Source organism: Anser brachyrhynchus, assembly GCF_964034855.1.
Source record: "Anser brachyrhynchus genome assembly, chromosome: 2".
In the NCBI taxonomy this organism is placed as follows: domain Eukaryota; kingdom Metazoa; phylum Chordata; class Aves; order Anseriformes; family Anatidae; genus Anser; species Anser brachyrhynchus.
The window spans coordinates 50,716,750-50,731,702 of NC_137695.1; the positions used below are offsets into that span (position 1 = coordinate 50,716,750).

Here is a 14,953-nt window from a genome sequence, read left to right on the forward strand (position 1 = left end):
TTTATCATAGTAGAGCTCAGAGGCACGTTACATTGCTCGTGCGCGCCGGGGTATAGTTGCAGAGTGTGTGTGGTGGTTCAGATCTGCAGCTCCTGCTAGCTGTACTGGGAGCCGTGCGTCTAATCTGCTCTGCACACTACTCTGAAATCTTACCCTTTCAGCAGAGACGTAATCAGCCAAGTAACAGCTTTCCAAGTGTTTTTGAGGCCTTAAACTGGGACTCCTCCTTGCTGGCAGTTGTTCAGCATTGGATTGTGTGCTCTCCGTCTCTGGCTAGCAACACAGCGCTTTGCAGTTGTAGCCACTGATTTCCCTTCTCACTAGTAAAATTTCCGTGTGTGGTTTTTTACAGTGACCCGTTCAAGTAGGTGTGCAATTAACACAAGATGCTGTCTAGATGCTAAGTGCATCGCTGTACCTGGTGGGGAACCACGAGCATTTGGGCAGTTGTGTAATGTGCAAGCGCCTTGTAGTTCGGAGCTGGCAGGCTGGCAGGGAGCTTGATGCTCTGATGGGCTTGGAGTCCTTTCTGAAGAGCTGGTATTCAGCCTTTGGAGAATTTGCGTTTGGGGATGGGCGTGGAAAATAAAGAGTTTTTGTGGTGTGTGTGAGCGGGGTTTGCTCTGTAGCTGAGCTTTTTGTTTTTGTTTTTTTTTCATGTATTTGAGAGAGGTTGTGGTGTGTAATGTATGAGTATTGACCTGGGTCATCTCTTTACTTCTGCTCAGGACTTGAAAAGAATTTGTGGTTACTACTGAGAGCAAATCTGTTCACCTGCCAACACAAGTACATCAACTCTGTGTGTTTGTACTTCAGACAAAACACTGAGAAGCTTCTGCACCAGCGATTGAACCCGCTGCTGGCCTTCATGTAGAGTTCACCTCACTTAGCTAGTGCCATGTTACTGGTGTCTGTCATGCTGTCTCTGTCTCACCTTCTGCAGAGTGGGGTGCTCTGGGGTCTCAGCAAGTTCTCTTCAGCAGAATTACATCTTATGCAGGTGAGCAGAGCAGCTGGAAATTCTGGGGGGCTGTGGCAGGATCATTTTGCACATGCCTGTCCATCTTGCCGTTCTGCTTCCAGGCATCCAGGGACGCCTGAGCGTGAGCTGGTAGATATCAGGAGTCCTGGAAGGACAAGAGAAGGGAGGACCATATTTTACTGTGGAAGTCTGGGCCCCCCCAGGGGCTGGGTTTCCACTCAAATTTTATTGCATCACTGCTGAAAACTGTTAATATTGCCCCTCTTAACTTAACAACCGATTTCTGCAGAAAGGAGGAGAATTACTTCTAGAGCTGATTGTTGACTAATGCAGTGTGGTGGGCCTGATACTGACGTCCCTCCAGGAGCAGGAAGGAGAAGATAGACTTGGACTCCTTTCGGAAATATGTATAATGGTGCGTCAGTAGATTGGTTAAACTAAGCCAAGTTCTGCGTTTTGCTCCTAGTACTTGTTCTCAGAATATATCATAATGTTTTTTTTGGAACGGCTTCAGCTTATGTTGTGAATGTGAATTAATTAACATTAGTATGAATTGCATATTGTAGAATGGAATTTGTTTTTCTATGTCTTCTGTCATGCTCTTCTGTCAAGGTACTTCAAACATTTTAAAATAATGAGTTCAGTTATAATACTGCCATGGGTCTGTAGACTAACATCGCTGTCTTCCTGGGTGCAGCAGGGGATCAAATGTAAGGCTGGTTTCACTGGTTGGGGTGGGAAGAATACTGGCTGTGATATTAGCACTACCCCTGGTATATTTAAAAAGCATTTCTGACAGGCTCCTTGTATTGGCAGTCTGGATCTTGCTGTATATTACTTCATTTATAACTCTCAGTTCAGTGTAAACAGAATGATGAGGAATTGCAGGGCATATTATTCATTAACTGTTGTTCAGGCCTCCTTGTTGTATTCCTAGCCCTGATTATTTCACGTCATGGCGTACTACATGAAAAAGCCGGTAGCCCTTGATTTCCTGCAACAAAACTGAAGCTTCCTTTTACAACCCTGCAACAGCACAGTGTAGCAAAGCAGGTAAACTAGCTTTCACCCCAGGGTCCTGTTAATTTGTGTGGAAAATGAGGGCTCCATTAGTTGTCTGCTGGTCTCTGGAGGGGAGGGAGGTGCCTTGTATCACTCAAAAACAATTCCTTTCAGCTGGCTAGAGAGGAGTATGGATAGGATCCAGCATACAAATGTCCCCAAGTACAAGAATTATAATGGAAATGTTGATGACCGGTCAGTATAGAGATATTAGCAAGCATTTATATAGCTCAAGAGTTGTTGACTACTGTAGGCATGTTGTTTTAGGCCCTATTCCCACTGGCGTTCCTTCTGTTGGCTTTCGGAGGGTTGTGATCAGACCCCTTTGGCTCAAATTTGCAGAGAAGTTAATTAAGACTGAAAGAAGCATGCACGTTCTGTAATCTTCTTGAAGTTTCAGAGAGGAGAACAGTGGAAATAACTGACCTCTGTAATGATACCGAAGTACTTTGTGGTATCTTCAAGCTGTACACTGAAAGTAGAGCTTCCCTTGAGTTATTTGGGACATTTAATTTGACCTTTACCTTGTAAAGTTGTCTGTTAATGGAAGGCTTGACATAATTTTTGTCCATTCCTCATAAAGCTGTTCTTTGACAAGGAGAAAAACCTGTCTCTGTAATTAACATACACCTTTCTGAACACAGGAATAAACATTTGTTGTTTTCAGTTTGTACTAGTATATGAAAGCTTCTCCAAAACTTTGGCAGCCTGGTAGGAAGGAGTGGCAGGTTAGTGCATTCTCAGCTATGGTGCTCTAACGTATGTTACTTCTAAAGACACCTACATGTTATAATAAAAATACCTCTTATAGCCAAAGATATGTAACCACAGTTTAGCTAATTATGAAAGAAAAAGATTCAACTAAGTACTGAAACGAGGGGGGAAAAAAGGCAAAAATTAAAGTTTTTTTTTTTTTTTTTGAGAGCAGCAGAATTAACATAGGAAACAATTACCTTTCCATAAATATTTATAAAAAAAAAACCTGATGGTTCACCCTATGTTAAATTTGTTATCAGTTGTGGAATATATATGGGCCAAAAGTCTGAAATAGTAAGAGCTGTAAATTCGATTGATATTCAGACCTTGGCTGCACTCCAGAAAAGAGAATAAATATGTAGCTCTGCTAAAAACAACAAAAGTCAATTTGGGGAAATGTATGAGTACTGCTAGAAAAGCTGAACAATACATCTCTATATAAAATTGCATGTGACTGGTGTAAGTGCTGTTCTGTCACAGTCAGGGCTGTTGATACTGTAAGCAGGTAGCAAAAATTTACTGTTTAATATTTCACGGATAATAATTGTTCTGAATGCTTTAAATAGTACAGGAAATGTAGTGTCACAAACTTGACATTTTAATATTAATATTGATACTGAAACAGTCTCACCACAAAGAATGCCAGGACTGCAGGAGGAAAGACAGCGTTTTCATCAGATAAGAACAGAAGTTTTAAAGCCCTTCAGATATGTTGAAAAATGCCGTATGAAAACTGGGGCAAAACTGTCTTTCAGGTTTGGACATTTTATATCCAGTTTTTGGAATCCCTCTCTAGAGGTAAGGTTAGAAGCAGAGAAGTGTTTTTCTGTCATTTTCTCCAATCTCCCTCTAGTTCCCCCACCCCAACTTTCTATTGATGAAGACTGTCTCAGAATGGTCAATAGCACAGGGCTACTAAGTGGTTTGGATTCACAGGTCCAAATACAAAAGTGTGTGTAGGTACAGAAAAGATGCAAAGGAATGTGTTGGCTTTACTGTCCAGCCTCAAAGTCGCTTGAAATTTGTTAAACGTTATCTTCTGTAGCATCCAGATGTGGCTACAGAGTACTTATTAAGGAGGGAGCTTTCTTTTCTGAGAATAAAGTAGGGCTGGCTTTCTCTTTTCCTTTATTTTTTTAACAAGGAAGCAAGCCTTCTGTCCTCACATCTGTGTGCAGATGAGTGTGTTTGCACACCCTCTTACTTGTAAGTTCATTATGGCTTGCGTTGTTCTTATAAAAATGTGTGGTGGTAGCAGGGTAGGTGGAGGGTGCAGTGTTTCATGTACAAGTACGCAAGAAGTGGCAGCCTACATACCTGTCGGAGCCCAAGGACTGCTGCCTCTTTGCATTCACAGAATAACAAATTTCTCCCAGAAAGGATGCAAAATAAAGATGGAGACTGGTGAAAATCACTACTGATATTGTACATTGCAAAGAGAGGAGGCCAGCCAAAGCCAAGCCCACATGAGGAACAGGAATATTTCTGTTTATGTTTTGTCACTGTGTGTAGTGCAGTGTTGTTATAGATGGTGCCCCACTGTTGATAAGACTTTGATAACTTTTGGCAATTATGTTGTTACGTAGATGATTTGGTAAGTCACTTACCTATCAGTGCTATCACCAGCTACATTGCTTTCCAAAATTCCCTGTAACAGAGTATGTAGGAACATGCTTTTGGCTTTATACTGTTGGTATAGGTTGCCCCAGTTCGTATCTAGCTCTTTAGGTATCTGTGTGCAAGCTAGTTTAAGTTTTCTTTTGGGGGGGTGGGCAGGAAGAAATGGTTTGTCAGCCTCCCTTCTGAAAGCACTTTGGTACTTGTGACTTCTTTTTCCCTTCAAAAATATATCTTGAACTTTCAGAATCTTGTTTTCAGATGTGATTAATGGTAACTTTTATCTTTAGAATGCAAATGTAATTTTAGCATACTTGTGCACAGTATAATGCTTTTCTCTGCACAAACAGCTTATCAGACAATTAAAAAAGGTAGGTATATATTTAAATATGTATATATAGTTTATCTTCTGAAATGTTTACTACTTTTAGCTACTTCAACATATTTATGACAAAGATGTGCTTTTCTGCATTTTGAAGTGCGAGCAGCCTCATTTTTGCTGTGTGTCACCCACTATAACTAGGAAGAGAAGTTGGCCAAGTCACTAGAACTGCTGCAGTGCCTTTATGTCTCGGTGCTAGTAACCTACACAGAAACCACCCGTTTCCCAACAGGGATGTTAGGGAATACTGAATCCTTGAAGGTCGTCAGCTTTCCTGTCCGAAGGTTGGAACAACAGCACTTCTGTTAAGTAATGCAAATCCCCCACTGCCGCCACGCAGACACAAAGCAGGAAGGCTCTTGACCCCAAGCTGATGCTGGTGGTGTTGTAGCCGGCCCGAGTCGCTGAATGTGGTAGGGACAACCTCACTTTTGCTAAGGAGATCTGGGCAAAATAGTAACACATGGGAAATCTCTCCAGGGCTGCCCTGTTTGTTAGGTGATTCACAGCCTTTACAGAGTGGATGGAAAATGTTGTTCTGGAAGTGTTCCAGTTTGTTATTATTTTGAAGTCATTTTGCACAGACTCAAATGCTGATGGTGGTATGGGGAGTCTCTAGAGCGAGAAGGAGTGGAAGGTGAATCTCCCACATCTTAGGTCAGGTCTTAACCAGTAAATGACATTTTATCTTGTGGCCAGTTATCCACCTGACTATCCACTCTGTTCTAAATTAAAACCAAGGAAGCAAAATAATCAGGAGATTTTGGCCTGTTTACAAGATGGGTTGCTGTTGCAGATGATTATATAGATGTGTTTTACTGCCTGTTCCTAACAGCAAGATTTAGAAAAGCATCTTGATTTTGAGCACAGCCAAAAACGGGAGTAATCATGCTGGAACAAATTACTTTTTTTTACATCCTATACTTGCTCTATTTTTTCAACTGTTTCCCTAAGTATCAGCTGCATCTACGATCAGTGGCAGAATAATAGGTTAAATGAATATGTATTTTTTTATCTAGTATAGCTGCTCTTAGGGAGACAGAAATAAATTGTTAAGATAACATTAATCTTCTCATTTAGAGCATGAACCTACTCCTTTGATATTGGTGCAAATTAATGGAATTAGGATCATATCTTTAAATAATAATAATAAAAACTAAACACCAACTGTAGTATCTTAGAGTTGACCAAGTTAAAAATCTGAATGAATAATTGTGACATATGCCTAATCCTCAGCTAATGTTCATGGTAAGAGAATAATCTTCCATGGAGCTGTGAGCGGCCAACGTGTTATAGTGCATCAGGGCCCTATTAATCCATAGATTACTGACAGAGAATATGGTAACAGCTCTAAAGCGTGCCATAGGCAGCATGGTTTTATCTTTGCATTGTTGTTTAAAACTGCATTCTAATGTGTCATTGGGGATATATGTAGTCCTGGAAAAACTGTTCCCACTGTGGTATTTGCTAGCAGTATGGTATGTGGCCAGGATGTACACTAGATATTCAAATTATGTATGCTGCAGAATTTGTAAATTTGCATTTTAAAATACTTGTCATTTCTGGAAATACCCTGAGGTGTAACTGTCCACAACTTCCCTTTACTAAGTAATTATTAAATATTTGCTTTCAAGGCTGAATCATTAGCCAGCTGGAGAGTGGGTTTCCCAGCTAGTGATTTTAAAACCTTGAAGTCAGGACTGTAACCCAGAAAGTTTTCTTCCATCGTTGCTGTCTCGTTCATTAATACGTGTGAAGCACTGAAACCAGCTAGCCGAATGCCCTGCCTCTGAGGGTGCAGCCCATTGCCCTGCCTTTCAGAAAAAGTGCTGGACAGCTAGTGCTACATCAGAGACTAATTTCACTGAATCTGGAGAAGTTACATGTATTGCGTCTCTTAACCTTCAGGAGTAGGGGTTCAAATGATGGAACTGTGGACTGACAGCCATCTGTCCTTCCTGGAGCGGCGGTTAGGAGACTGGGGAGTAGGTTACTGCAGCGTTAGGTATCTTTTGCTTGAAACCACGAAAGCTGAGGCCTTGTCTACATGCATGCTGTTGAGGAACTGGGAACTGCCCGGAGGTGGGCGACCAGGTTATCTTTTTTCTTGCCTGCCTCTGCCCACCCTTTTCTGTTGCACTTCAGTGTGGCAGGTTTATTTTGTGTACAGCACCTGAACCTCTGTGGGATCTTTGTGTGATAAAGGGCCTTAAATAAACAAATGCATTGTTACACTTGTATCTTGCAGGTATCCCACTCTCTTCACCTCTCATCTTTCACCTCAGGCAAGCCTGTGACACTTCAGGTGTGGAGGCAAGCCGTGCCCTGTTCGCAGCCAGGGCCTGCTAGCCCTCACACAGTGCTAATTGCGAACTCCCCCTTGTGCAGGAGGGGGACATCTCAGTGGCAGGACCAGCTGAGGTTTTCCTGAAGCCTCAGGGACCAGAGAGGCCCTATGCTTGCTCCTGGCCACGGAGCTTGTGGCTGGGCGAAAGCACCTGCGCTGTCCTTCGTTAATGGCGCTCCTGTGGGGATGCGACGGTGCTGCACCGTGTAGGCCTTTGGGAGAGCATACGTCATTGCAGTCTTGGCTGGAGGTTGCGGGCTGTAAAGCATCACTGGTTACGTTGGTTAATTGGTTTGTAATGCAGCGGTGGCTTCTAGTTTGTGCTCTGTGGTGGTGGCAGTGACCAGTGGCTGTGGTCTGTGGACCTGCTGACTGTGAGCTGCTTCTCCAGGGGAGCAACGCGCAAACTGACAAAGATAAAGAAAGCCTGCTCAGTCTTCCCATAGGCCAAAGGAGATCATAAAGTTATCTTTTCAATCTTCCTGATTACGTTGTAGATTATTAATTACATTTCTTTCATTTTCACGTCATTTCTCCTGCTTCTTTCATGTAGGTTTGCAATAGGTTGACACCTCTGTCTTTCTCTGTGAATATATCTGCAGTTTTTTGATATCCAGAATTCTCTGCTGTTTGAATAAAGTAATTAATCTCAGTAACTTTGTAATCTTTAAAATACAATGTCTTCTGTGAAGTTACCAAACATTCTGCTAGTAGCAGTGTAGTAGTTATGGCTGTTTTCAGAGACCTCAAGAGTTTGCTGGAAAATCATCCTTCAGAGTGAAATATTTTCTGCTTGTTTTCATTATGAAAGGCAATAAACTGTTGCTGTCAGTGTGTGGGAATCCATTCCTTCATCTGACCTTGTAGTACATGATCATACTCCACTGGCCATTTTTTAGATACCGAAGCGTGGAAGTGAAAAAGCCTGCATTACATTATTTAGATATTATGCAAATAATCTTTTTCTTTTCCTTTTTTTTTTCAATGTCTCTGAAAGCTTTTTAAAAAATTCCACTGCACCCCTTCTAGATGGGCCCACAACAGAAGAACTAGTCTTGAAAGTTCAGCGTAGTTCATATCTGAATGTGCATCCTCTGTTGCTTCATCACAAATTCACATCAGCCCACTGGCACGATAACATGAAACGAGCTGTGGAATCATCCACAATTTTGCTTAATCTTGAACAGGAAGACTGGCGCGTCAGTGGAATATGCCCATCAGTAGGAGGCTCAATGTTTAGAAAAGCCTTACGTGGAGAACAGTGTTGTGCAACATAGGGGAGTAAGGTCTTGCTCTGAAGGGGATGGAGAATTTGTGGGTAAGACTTTTGGCCCTTGCAGGGTTCATGTCAGACCTAAAAATGACTGCAGGAGTGTTGTTGGTGTATGTGGCTATGCAGTCTGGAGCTCCTGATGCCCTGGAAAAAAAAACAGCAAGGTGTGGCCTTGCTCCTGTCCTTCACCTTTTGGTGCAATGATGCAGGACAGCAGAGGAGGGGCAGCAGGCAGAAAAGCTGTGGTTCCCAGCTGTGTTCCCCTAATGCTTTCGTGGGACTCGCCCACACGTGGTGGCAGGGAGGCACCCACCAGGGGCTTTACCCAAGCAATATTCTTCGTTCTAGGACACCTAGAATTTGTGGAGCCTTGCTGGAGTTCACGGTCAACTATATAATTAGTATGATTTTAGCTTCCAGTGAGCTGTAATAGTACCAGGAGGCTGTTTCTGCTTTGCATAGCTTACTAGAAAAGATATTTTTAATTTTCTACACGTACACCTTATATAGAAGAACATGTGCTGTGGCTTTTTGTCAGGAGACAGCATGAACTGTGTTTTCCAGTGTCACGATCAGCAAGTGTGCATCAAAACGCTTTTCCTAGGCATCCATTAGGCCAGCTAGGGAGGAGTACTGCTGGATGTGCAGCATGCTCATACCTGAGCACAAGGCAAATGGCCAATCTAATTCCGAGGGGGGTCCAGAAGTTTTTCCATTAAGTTTATTTGTAGTTGAACTGGGGAAGTGATCTGAGAAATCTTCCAGCCTGAAGAATGTGAAGTAAGAATGAATGGGAGGAACCTTAAGTGGCAAGAGGGAAGCAGTAGGCTAGGAGAAAGATGGGGTCTGATAAAATCAAATAACAAAACACACACAAAACTGTACGATTTGGTTTGAAAGAGTAGCTCCATGCTTACAAGCTTGGCACAACTGTCATCTTTGATTCATCTCCTTGCCTCAGGCCCCCTCCTCCTTGAGAGGTGGGCTGTGTTCCTACCCTCTGCAGTGGGAGAGTACCTGCTCCGGTCAGAGTGGTGGTTGCAGAGCCAAGGGAGATAACCAGGTCTTTGTGCACATTCCCTGTCGTGGTCACTGCCCCTGGGTGCCTGTGCTTGGCTTGTCTTCCAGATCTTAGACTTCAGGCAGCAGGGCGTTAGAAACATTATAGGCTATTAAATATATTGTTGGAGTGTTTGGCTGGACTAACTGTTGCTTTTAATAGAGTTCAGATGTGAGATTTGGGGGTCTGAGAGGGTTTGGATGTAAACTTTGTTCATTTGGTTTTGAAAAAGGAAGTACTTTCATGCTTTGAAGGGGGAAAAAATACGAAGACAGTACTGCAAGTCTCTTCCTTAAATCAAAGTTTTGTGTTTGAAATGGGAACAACTCAGCAGAACAGTTTAAGTAAACATTGCCATAACTGCTTATCTGAGACACTGGCATCCTCTCTTTTTACTGCGCTACTTTTTTTTTTTTTTGTGGTATCCTGGAGTCTCACAGTCACTGATGTGTTTGTTCTCACAGCACTGCTTTCAGAGGCATATGCTTTTATGTCCGTTTGCTAGTTGCCACCAAGTTTTGAGACTTCATCTGAGGAGCCCACTCTGGCAGTGTAGGTTTGCTGGATTCCCTCCATAGCTGAGATTTTTGATTTGCTGGCTGAAAGGTCCTTCTCCCTCTGCCCACAGTTTTCTTTCTACCCCTGTCATGGCTTCTTCGTTATGGGGAAAAACCAGAGGAAACTATTCCTGAGTCATTTCAAGTTAGTGTTTAGCACAGAAGAGGGTAAAATCTGGGCCAGAAACAGCAAGTGACTGATGCTGTCCGGTTGCAGCCTATGCGGGTGTCAATGAGTGCAGTATAAACTCCGGGAGAACTGCTGAAAATCACGCGTATATGTGAGGGGCAAGGACTTAGGTACTGTCCTCTAATGCCAGCGCCAGAGCACGGGGTCATATTTCTTTACTAGGTAGAAAAATTGCACCGTATCGTGCAAATGGCTCATTTAAAGCTTGGTTGGTTTTGCCTATGTGTTAAAGTACTGTAGGCTCACACTGGGTCTCTTATCTAAAGAGCACTGATACATATAAGTAACTTCCGTGCGCTTAAGTGGATAAGAGGAATAAAATCAATTAGAAAAGGATAAAGAGAAAACTGTGCCTCTCTAACTACCAGTTCTGTCATGCTTCAGACAATACTGCAGCAGGACATGGGAAGTAATCTCAGGTGCACTTTTAGTCATATTTTAAAAAACAGTATTTCTTGGTGAAATAGTCTCCCAAATTAAAAAGTTAGCACACGTGCAAATGTAAGTATATTAGTCTGCCTGTGTCAGTCTAGCACATATAAAGAGCTTCACAACTGTTTGGATCCGCTCTTCTTTCATAATGGGTTGCAACTTGTTTACTAATGCTTGAAAGCATGTACACATCAAATAAATCTCTGGTATTTGGGCCATAGTGTACCAGCATTATGCAAAGGGAAGATTAACCACACTCTATATTGAGCTATGATCCACTTTACTCTTGATTCCTAGCTATGCTAAAGCAGCCAAACCATCAAAGAACAAAATTAGTGGAAGGATTCCTCAGACAATAGATGTATTTCCATATTTATTTGCATTATTGTTAAGAAAAGGGCAATCAGAAGAGCAAATCTCCTTGGGACTCAGGCTATTATACATTAATCATAATACCTGAAGTAAGTTTTTGGGTGCAGAAAACCAGGAACAGAGGCAAATACTGTAGAGCTGCATGGTATATGGTGTGCTGTGTTGAGAGACCATACACTCATTTTGACTGCTGGTGCTGTTAATAGATAGTCTTTAGCAAGCATTATATTGGCAAATCTGACACAGACTGAATTTGCAGCCGTGACTCAAATGACTTTCCTAACATGAAGCATCTTTATTGCATATCATTTTAGCTCTTTCCTGTTTTTACTCTGTTCTCTTTCAGCGAAAAGGTCAAGAAAAGCAGTAGCTCAGTGGCTGAATTTTTCAGAAGTGCTTTACAGCAGGGAAAGTGGGGAAACCTCTTAAAGTGGTGTCTTAATTCAGTAAGTTAAGCCTTTTTGTTCTTTTTCCCTATCTTTTTGTTGTTGAATTTTATCTATCAGATCAATTAAAGTGACTTTTAAGGTAGCTCCAGGCTGGCGCAGAGCTCCTCACCCCCCCTGCATCTTTCCCCACCCCCAGAGGTAGCCTTTGCCTTGTGAAACCTGCCAGCCCGTCTTGCTAGACATGGTGGTGTTGAATCAACTCTGTATTTTCACAACATGACTGTCCATCTGCACTGTCTGTGGTTGGGTTGCCGTATTCAGAAAATTATCATACAGTGTGTGTGCCTCTTTCTTCACTTTCCCTGCACGCTTGTGTGCATGCACCCACATACTTGAATGATGCTCTTCCTTCTTCACTGCTCTGTAACTCACTGTGCTGTGAAAGCTGTCTGCTGCATGAATGAGAGATTTTCAAAGCCCAAGAGAGGACTTTTTGGGCCCTCCCTAAAGCAGTAAGGTGCGTGTGTTTGGTATCGCTGTTAGCATCAACGTAAGGGATTAAAAAAAACAGACAATATCCTTTACTTTACAGTAGCAGATGAAATGGAGGTTTTAGCCAGCTTTAAGGGTGCTGGGTATTGCCAGCTGAGGCCAAAAGGGCTTTCAGCTGGCCAGTAATTCTTGTGAATTCTTGTGGGCCTGTTACTACTTACTATAATTTTATTGCACACCTGATGTTGCTGCATTTTTCGCAGGTATGAGTTTCTTTGCTCATATCTTTTCATGCCTTATTTGCTAACTCTTCTATTCTGCAAAACTGGCAGGATGACAGCAGGCAACTCCCTCATCCTTTTGTGTTGGGACTAATCCTTGGGGTTCTTTCTAATGTGTCTCCAGAAATATGTATTCAACTTAGGCTAAATGCTGACTTGATTTGTAATACTAAAATGTGGACAGTGCAGATAACTGAATATTTTCTCTCTCTTAGAAAGAAATCATTGTAGAGGAATATGTGAATACTTCCAGAGTTTTAAGCTCTCTGTCACATTAAAAACATTCTTAAAATACAGATGTACTTTAGCACGTGCCTAAATACTTTGCTGAATCCCTACGTTTGGCTTCATTTAGCAAACTTGGAGTTTGACAAATAACAATTAGATGACCATTCAGTTAACAGGTTATGATATTTTAGTGCTCTGAATTGTGCTTTTTCTGCTTTGGCATGAGTGACAGATTTTTATTTTGATTTTGGTTTATGTGGATTGGTTTTACTTCAGTGTTTTTTTACTTAACATATGATTTAATTAAAACTTTGTTACAGTGATTGATAGTTGCTTTATTTGATACCTGTTTATAGGCATTTATTCATTACTTTTTCTGTGTACTGATATTTGTCAGAAGAGAACGATATTATTTCTTTTGTCAATGAAATGAGGTTATAAATGACTGTAATTTTGGGATACGTTGCTGGTATGAGCAAACAGTATTCCCGTGGTGAGTTTTCCGCCATGGAAAACTGGGTTATGCATAATACATTTCAGAAGGGACCTGTATTCTTCTGAAGAATAGCATTGTGCAACTCCTGGAAACTATAGGAAAAATACAAATCCAAAGTATTCCTCAGCATCTTGCAGTCTTGTTCCTTCTGGTTCAAGCAGGTGACTGGAAATGGCTGCCAGGGGGTTTTCTTCATGATTTTTGCCCCAGTAGTGCAGGACGTGAGGTGAACGATCCAGCTCCTTGTACCTCAGTGCAGCCACCAGAACACCTGTGGGCAGTGCAGCAGCGTGAGGTCCTGAGCTGGTGGTACCCACGGTTGCCAAAGATCGAAAGGAAAGCAGCACAGATGTGTTACTTCGCGTTTTCCTGACAACGACAACAGAGTTTGGAAAAATTACGACTCGGAGTAAGCTGTGGGAGGAGAATATGTTCTTCCCCGCTAAAATCACAGCATTCACATTCTTGGCAGTGTCATTGAGCTCGGCTGTAACTTCTGGTTTACATTTTAGAAATATACTAAATAGCATATAACGTTTAATTCCGGGTTGCATTACGCAACGGGAGGCGATTGCCTCAGTAAAACACATCTGCGTTGCGAGAGTGAGCTCTCCTGGGAAACAAGCGCATCTTCCGCAGAAGTCACAGCGAGGCGTGGGCAGGGCATTGCTATTTCGGCAAGCAGAGGGAGCCAGCTTTGGAAAGCTGCCTCACCTTTCACTTTCCATGGAACTTACCCTTTCTCCTTGTTTCAGGCACCAGCAGCTGCCACTTGCTTCTGGTTCTGGTGTGGCACTGGGGATGCTTTTAGTGGCTGATGAAACCGTTTTTCTGGGTTCTGGGAGTCGTGATCTTTGGTGTCTAGCATGTGTATGGTCCGTGAGCAGGGTAGGCTGTTAGGGATGCTATCAGTAGAATATCTGGAAGAGCTAAGAAAGTGGTTTGTTTGTTTGTTTGTTTTTGTGGGTTTTGTGTGTGCTTTTTTTTAAGCTACCTCTGTGATTGAATCTTCTTTTACTGATAGCAGCAGTTGATGGCAGGTACGAAATTCCTGTCATTTTTATACTGGGTTTCAGTTTGCTTCTTCCAAGCCTCTCTCTTGCTGGAAGCCAAATCAGGCTCCTGCTGTCTCTCTCAGTTGAGCTGCAGTTCTTCCTGCCATCCTAAAGCTTGGTTGTCATCACTCCTATTCCTCTTACTACCAGCGTGCTATATATTTTTACGGCAGTACTTAACACAGACTTTCCAACAGTGCTTGTGACAACGTAATTGAACTTCTGATGGAAATGAAATTGTTTTACCTTTAATGGGGCGCTTTGGGTGCTTTCTAACGTGGTGCTCTCTTAAGCAGCTTGTGGAGCTAGCCGGTCAGTCTGTAATGTGGGTGCAGAGAATTTCACCAGGCACTATTCAAAGTAGTTATTCAGTTTGCTGTTAAACTGCAAGACTGGAGTGAGTGAGATTCCCCAGGGATCTGTCCTGGCTTTGGTAATACTCATTGTTTTCATTATTGAAATGATTGATGGAGCAGTGAGAGCAGTTATTAAATTTACATAGGATAGGAAGTGCGGAGGGGGGCTGCAGGCTCCTCAGAGGGCAAGACTGAAGTTCAGAGTGGCCCTGACTAACTGGACGAATGGTTTGGGGGAAAAAAACAACAAGAAGGGACAAACATAAGCACTGTGCATGGGTAGAAATACCCAGCTGCACGGCATGGGATGGGGAATGGCTGACTCAACAGTGGTCCTGCAGCGGAAGGTCTGTGAGTTGGAGCTGGGCCGTGCTGCAGGCAGTTTGGCCTGGTTTAGTTGAATAGGGTGTTAAAAATCACAGCTGGCTCCCAGACCACCAGAGGAAACCAGCCTGTGGCGTGTCCTGCTCTCTTGTCCCCTGGGAGATGTGCTGCCAGTGCTCTGCTGAGCAGGCAGCTTTTCCCTTCCCTTCCCTTCCCTTCCCTTCCCTTCCCTTCCCTTCCCTTCCCTTCCCTTCCCTTCCCTTCCCTTCCCTTCCCTTCCCTTCCCTTCCCTTCCCTTCCCT

At 42.7% G+C, this 14,953-nt stretch overlaps 1 protein-coding gene across 17 annotated transcripts in view; it reads left to right on the forward strand.

Moving 5' to 3' along the window:
• ATXN1 (ataxin 1) overlaps positions 1-14,953 on the forward strand; it is a 218,355-nt gene that overhangs the window by 17,957 nt on the left and 185,445 nt on the right. For 10 of the 17 annotated variants that reach the window (XM_080579215.1, XM_080579227.1, XM_080579216.1 and 7 more), the window contains exon 3: positions 11,377-11,476. The exons of the other annotated variants lie outside the window; for them this stretch is intronic. The gene's annotated coding sequence lies outside the window, so the exon portion shown is untranslated. The remainder of the gene's footprint in view (positions 1-11,376; positions 11,477-14,953) is intronic. 17 annotated transcript variants of the gene reach the window in all.